Below are 6,226 nucleotides of genomic sequence, written 5' to 3' on the forward strand. Positions count from 1 at the left end.
CACCTCCTGGCTCAAGACCACAGACACCCCTGCCTACCATCTTATTTCCAATAAGATGGTATTTTCCACCCTTCCTGCCTAAACCCTCTCAAGGCTGCCATTAGGTGAAGCTTTTTCTCCTTACTTTCAGGGCCTGGGTCAGAGGGTCTCATGTAAGAACCTTTTCTTCCACCTTTGCTGGGGGAAACTCCAGGTGCTATTTTCTGTCACCCCATCTCCATGTCTCCCAAACAGTCTAACCCTGGCATGAGGGTGCAGAGAGCCATTAAAATTGGGGTGGATATATCTGCAGCACCCCGTATAGGGAGAGCCCAAGAAACAACTGTCAGTGAGAAGCAGCATTCTCACCAAAAATGCCTGGGTTCCTCTATGCCCCCGAGTCAGCTCTGAGAGATGCCAAAGTCAGGGGCCCTTAGGGCTGGCTGTCTAGCATGGGCTAGTTGGTGTGCTTCAGGCTCTACCCCCAGCCTCCCTTCCGTACATGGATGGTATGAAGGTGGATTCACTGGTGAGGGAGTGCTGCCTATAGTGCCTGGACCCTGAGAAATTCTTCTGGATGCTCTGGCCGGCTCCTGGGACTCCTTCCCATGCACTCTAAAAAACCTCCTATACTTCATGCCCTGAGCTTGGGAACTCACTGAGGAAACTGAGACTGTTGATGGCACTTCAGGCCCCTTAATAGGAAATGAGGCCCCTATCTCCCTGAGCCTCCTTCCTACCTGTCCTGCTCCAAGGAAATCCAGGGTAGAACCCAGGCAGCCAAAGGAGATAGGCATGTGTATCCTACAAAGATTCCTGGAGCAAAAACCTCTGCTGGGCTGTGGAAGGCACATAGAAGGAACTCTTGTCTGGCCTCTCCCACACAGGTTCTTTTCCATCAAGGTCTATGCTGGCCATTCTATGAGGAGTAAAGCATTGGTTCGAGCTGTGGAGAGCCCAAATGGGACCTAAGTCATAGTAGGATGAGGGTGGGGCTGCATAGGTTCCAGGCAGGTCTAGCATCTGGGGATTCCAGAGGAGAGGGGTGTTTCCACTTCTCAGTGAGGAAACTGAGGTTTAGCTCAAGCCCCTGAACAGACTTGAGCCATAGGAACTTTGTGCTTAGAGGGACATTTGAAATTTTCTGTCTTAACAGTTTGGAGGCTTTTGTCCCACCATTCACTTTGAGTTAGTTTGGTTGATGGTGCCATGGGAGGGGCTGCATGTATTCCTGCCTAGTCCTGGTAGGAGGTCTGGGCAGTGGGAGGCTGGCCCACCTGTCCTCTGGGTATGGCCTCCACCCCAGAAGCTCTTTCCTTGGGCTATGGAGTATGCTGCCTCCCCAGCATTGGCCAGAATGACTAAGGGAAGATTGTGGGCCATCCCAAGAGGTGCCACACCCAGCTTTCTTGGCCCTACCTGTCTGCATGCTGTACCCAGCCAGGAACCTAGGAGTTGGCCCTAGTGTACCTCCCCTTTCATCAAGCCCAATCAAGCGCCCTCTCCATATGTTCTCAACTATCAGCTTCTCTCATCTACCCTGGTGGAGGCCTCAGGTCTCCCTGGATACATTCAGTCCCCTTTGTCCTCAGAGAGCACACAGCTGGCTAGTCACACCTTGCCCAGCCCCTATCTTCCAGTACTCACTGGCCTACAAGGGATGAGGTATGTGGCCTATGTGCCTGGGACTTGCCTCTCAGGTCTCCTTGAGGGCTACAAATGAACCCTCCAGGGACATCTAAGGAAGCAACAGGACTATTCATATCCTCTTAGCTGGGAGATTCTCCTGCCCCACCTGCAGAGTCCATGAGGGCTATGATCTGGAGTGTGGCTTAGCAGGTTAATTGGCAGCATCCCCTGGGAGCACACCCCATAATCCTCTGTGGGATTAACAGGTATCATGATGCACATACAGTGGAGAGAGAACAGATCCTAGGCAGGTTCTACCATGAAGGAGTCTCTAGAGTCAATGACCCCTCCGCGCATTCTCTCAGTGAATTATTCCTGGCATCAGTTCTAGGTCAGTCCTGTGCTGGGCAGCAGGGACCCTGAGAATCTTGCAACATAGTCTGCTTTCAAGACTTCCCCAGGTTCCAAAGAGATGCTGTGAAAATCCATGAGAGAGAGCAGTGTTGGTGTGAGTGCCAACAGGGATTGTGGAGAGAACTCTAGGGCCCCCACCAGGTCTCATGGAGGTACTGAAGCTGCTGGCCAAAAGGGAGTGGTCCCTGGCTGCCAGAATTCCCAGAGCAGAAGGCTAAAAGATGGTGAATAGCCCCCATTCTGAGGGAGTCAGTGAGGCACTGCATGAGGATGTGGAGGATAGGGTAAGCCTGGCCTTAGGTGGGGAGGCGTTGGGGGAGAGCAATAGATGAAGAACTTACCCTCCCACCACCATCCCAGCGGGAGGTCTGCCAGTGATTCTTTGTGCTCCGAGTCCTGACAAGTGGCCCCTGCACACTGGGCCGTGTCCAGGCTGTCTTTCATCTCCTTGCCTCATCCCCAATTTATGTCAGGCAGAGGCTAACACAGGATAGGTGTGACAAGTGTCTGGCTACCTGTTAAAAAATTGGCAAAAGAAAAACTCTCCCCAAAAAGATATTCCATCTACATACCTCCCAGGTGTCACCGGGAGGACCTGTCATGGCCAAGACAGATGGTGGCCCTAATGGACTCCATTCTTCACCTGCTGCCGGAGCTGCAATCTAGCCCCAAGGCAATGGAGCCCTCCCTGACACTGTGGCCTGCCCATTCCCTCCATACCCACAGAACCTCTGTCACAGTCGGACCCCAGGGTCCCAGCATCTCTACCCCCTGCTTTTAGGACAGAGCACATTTGAGCCTCAGCTTTGGCACAAGGCAAGAACACCTTTGTTCCTTTCTCTGGTTAAACTCCCTTCCAGTTAGTCATCCTAATCACCCACCTGGGGTACCATCACTGTCCCAGGATGTCCAGGGAACTCTGGAAGTTGGGAACCCAAGCACAGAGGTCACATGACAATCTTCATCATGCTGTCACTGGGTTTCAGCTGTAATAAGGGCCCTTGGGGGTAGCAGGATGTTGCTCTGCAGTGGAAACTATAGGCCTATAAGCTCCCAATCTTAATGGCTCATTTCCTGCTAGGTACCAGACATCATGTTCATTTCCCCACCTTGTGTGGGGCTACCAGGTCCAGTGTGTATGTAGACCTCACTCAGCCAGATTGATGCTCTGTCCCCACCAACTGCTCCACAGATCGGAATGGATCTTTCCACATCCATGGAGCAAAGCTGTGTTAAGATGAAAAGGGAGTTGGGAAGAGTCCAGCCTCCTGAGGCGTCCAGGAGAAGAGCGGCCTGGGGGGAATATGCCTGAGACTGGGGCAGGCACTGGAGGAGAGGAATTGCCTGAGCAAAGCAGGCATGAGAAAGCCAGAGCCTCGCAGAACAGTTAGTGTGCCAGAGTTAGGGTTACATCAGATGCCAGCAATGCCCCTTCTAGCTCCCACTTGACCTTGGAATCTGGGTTTGGCTTTCTTCTCTATAGAGCGGGGACAATGGTGAAGGCTGCCAACTCCTGGGCTGATGAGCCAGGCATTTCCTGTTTGCATTTGCCCTGTATATATGTGGCCCTATAGCACCCTGTGAGGTAGATCTTGTGATCTCCATTTTCCCTGTGATGGAATGAGCGCAGAGATACTGCAGGGCCTGCCTGAGACAGAGTTCAGGGCCTCCCTGCAGGGTTACATGTAGGGACCTGGTGCCATAGGGACTCATGAATCACTCATCCTTTCACCTGTTCTAGCATTAGCATGAGACCAGACAGAATAAGCCAAAAGCACCTTTGTGACATTTCACAGCATGCTAGTCAACCATGATACTGCACGCATGGAGCCCACAGACCAGGGACAGTCAACAGAAACAAGCCATGCAGAGGCCTGCTAGGTTGAGCAGCAGGTAGAATGAGGTAGAATAGGCAGCCTGGCAGTAGACAGGAATTAGAGGGTGGATGTCAGGAGGACCCTGGGATTGGTCCACTGATGTGCCCCATCTGTATCCCTAGTCCTCTCATTTCACAGATAAGAAATCCAGGCTCCAGATGGGCCTGAGCTGGGCCACATAGGTGGGCTTGGAGGTATCTGAGTCTCACTGGTTTGCTGCAGCCACAATGAGGGGATGAAGGAATGTTCATAGGAGCAAGTGAGCAGGGCTTGGCTCCCTGAGGGCCTGGCCTGGCAGGGAGGTGTCACTGCTGGTGGGTGGGATATAATGTTTTAAATGTGCATTCTCAGGACTAGGTACTGAGGCATGGGCTGGGGTGCAGGGCACTATTCCTAGCAGGCTGAGGACTGGGAATCTCTGAAAGTTATAGACATGCAAGGGACATTGGGTGTAGGGAGGATATTGGGTGCATATCTGATCCAGACCTAGGCTTTCCAGGGACCCTTTTGTATTTGGCTAGAGGAGAAAGGGAAGGGATAGGGTGGATGTGTTGTAAAATCGTTATGACAATTACTAGGGAAAAGACAGAAGCTCTTCCAGGTTGGATAATTGAGAGCATCTGATGTAACCTGAGCAAGGGGTCCAGGGAGGGCAACTAGGAGGTAGGTGTGTCCTCTGGGGTGAAAAATCAGACAGTATAAATCCTCAGGGGTCACTTGGGAGGAATGAGTACAGTAAGATCTGGGGATAGCCACTGATTCCAGGTGGCTCAGCTATGGCTACTGGTGCCTGTGATGGTCCCTTGGGCTTAGAGTCTCCTTTCTGAGGCTGGTCCTTCCTCAGCCCTAGGAGCTTCTGTGTCCTGGGCCAGTAGACTGGATCAGGCCTCTTTTAAGAACTGCAGGGGGGTAAGGTGGGTGGGAGAGGCAGTGCTGGGAGCCTGAGATGACCCCCTCCTGAGTCTGGGACCAAGGTGCTAAGGAAATGAAGCTAGAAGTTCCCTGCCCCCACCTACTCCATAGCCCTAGGGCATCCCACCCTCTTTCCCTCATTCCTGCAGGAGCACCCAGTACACGTGTCAGCCTCAGGATGTAGGGATGTAGCCAAAAACACTGACCTCCTTTTCTAAGGGCAGTGGCGTCTGGGCCTCTCACCTGCACAGATTTGATTTCTAATAAACAGAGTTATCACACACAATAATTTATCACTCGTTAATAAAAGAGCAATTACTTATTCATATTGTCCTTGCCTGAGCACATAGCAAGCTCTGTTGCAGGAATGCACTGGGGTCTCTCACAGAAGTGGAAGATGCCTCTTCATTTCCAGCCAAGGTCAGGTCTAAGGCCCAGTGGCTGCAGACCCTATTCCAGTGGAAGGTGACCCCTGCTGGGTGACCCACCAGCCTGGTGGGGGAGGTGCCTTGTGACAGAGGAAAGGAGCAGGCAAAGATGAGGAGGGGTCCAGGAGTGAGTATTTGTCAGGATGTTAGGGGCTGGGCCAGGTGGCCATGAAGGAACATCAGGCAGATCAAGGAGGAGTGGCAAAGAAAGCTTGAGCATGGAGAATTTTAGGCCAGAAGCTGCCCTTCAAGTGTCTGGATTGCAGAAGCCTCTGTAACCAAGAGCCCAGAGTGTCCTTGGAGACCTGATGTGTCTTCAAACACACTTGGCTGAGTTGGGGGTCACAGTGTAGTGTGCAGGGCTCAGATGGTGCCCCAGATGCCAGATACCCAAGGCTGTGTGTGCAGGGGCTTTTTCCTGCTGCACCTCGGAGACAACACTTTCTAACCCACATTTGTCTCCACCTTCTGGAGGATGCAATTTCCTTTCTTTTTTATTATGTCTAAAATTTCTGTTATAAATTCCAAATATGCATGCTTTTGTTTTTAAACCACAACATTTTGGTCAACAATATCTTGCACAAGGTTAAAATCTCTACCCAGCTATTGATCTGGAAAATGGGTTTGTTCAACTCCTGCCTGCAGTCCTCCCTGAAGGCAGCCACTGTTACCCCCATTTCCTTTGTAAATGATGACCTTTGCATTTCTGAGGCTCCCACACTAGCCCCTCTCTTGCATGGTCTTTGGTTTTTCCTGGGGTTTATACTTGACTTTGTTTTTGGGTGTTTTGTATTGTTTTCCCTCTTGTCCCATTTCATGAGCTTATTCTTTCCCATGCCAGAGTTTGTAGTGGGTTTCTTATTTTCTCCCTGGAAAGATCTCAGGCCCTTTTCCTGCTGCCCCATGAATTCCCTTAACCACTATTAAGGTTTCATCCAACTTTCACTGTCTGCAATTTTTTTTCCTCTGGGTTTACAGAGGCTGAAG

Source organism: Urocitellus parryii, chromosome 3, assembly GCF_045843805.1.
Source record: "Urocitellus parryii isolate mUroPar1 chromosome 3, mUroPar1.hap1, whole genome shotgun sequence".
NCBI lineage: Eukaryota > Metazoa > Chordata > Mammalia > Rodentia > Sciuridae > Urocitellus > Urocitellus parryii.